Source organism: Sinocyclocheilus grahami, unplaced genomic scaffold (genome assembly GCF_001515645.1).
Source record: "Sinocyclocheilus grahami isolate Dianchi unplaced genomic scaffold, SAMN03320097.WGS_v1.1 scaffold648.1, whole genome shotgun sequence".
Classification (NCBI taxonomy): domain Eukaryota; kingdom Metazoa; phylum Chordata; class Actinopteri; order Cypriniformes; family Cyprinidae; genus Sinocyclocheilus; species Sinocyclocheilus grahami.
The window spans coordinates 334,698-335,187 of record NW_015505827.1 but is presented as its reverse complement, the minus strand read 5'-3'; the positions used below and the strand labels follow the sequence as shown (position 1 = coordinate 335,187).

At 37.3% G+C, this 490-nt stretch overlaps 1 long non-coding RNA gene across 1 annotated transcript in view; it reads left to right on the top strand.

Annotated features, from left to right (window-relative positions):
* The first annotated feature begins 11 nt into the window (after window positions 1-11).
* Window positions 12-490, top strand: part of LOC107558537 (uncharacterized) — a 3,182-nt gene continuing 2,703 nt past the window's right edge. The window contains exon 1 of the long non-coding RNA XR_001605493.1: window positions 12-63. This is a non-coding gene — a long non-coding RNA (uncharacterized lncRNA). The remainder of the gene's footprint in view (window positions 64-490) is intronic.

The window sequence follows — 490 nt, the reverse complement described above, 5'->3', positions numbered from 1 at the left end:
TTATATGGGCATGGCTCGCCAGTTCCTGCATGCAATGACGGCTGTAACGCCAAGCAGGGACCGGTCAAGTTCAAAATCTTCCTCAGAAATCGGTTAATGTCCAGGAAACGTGCAGCATCTGACTCAGGAAATTATGAAAATAGAAAGAAAACAAGAAAGGACAGAAAAAAGGGGAAAAAGAAAAGACCCAGCCTTGCAAAAGACAAAGCCAAAAAAATACAATTAGACATTCCTTTCAAAAATATACATCCTAATATACAGCAGTTAATCCGTAAATAAACATTCAACATTTAACTTAATTTTCATCTAACATGAACACATTGAATTTGCATATATGTGCAAAGAGCATTTTTTTAATGAAAATGCCTCAGGCCTCATCTGCCCGCATGACGTGACACACAATCAGCCGTTAGCTCATAGCTCGAATACACGACAAAAACCATCAAAATAACATTTGTAAACTGCTCAAAGTAACTTTTAACTACGAAAC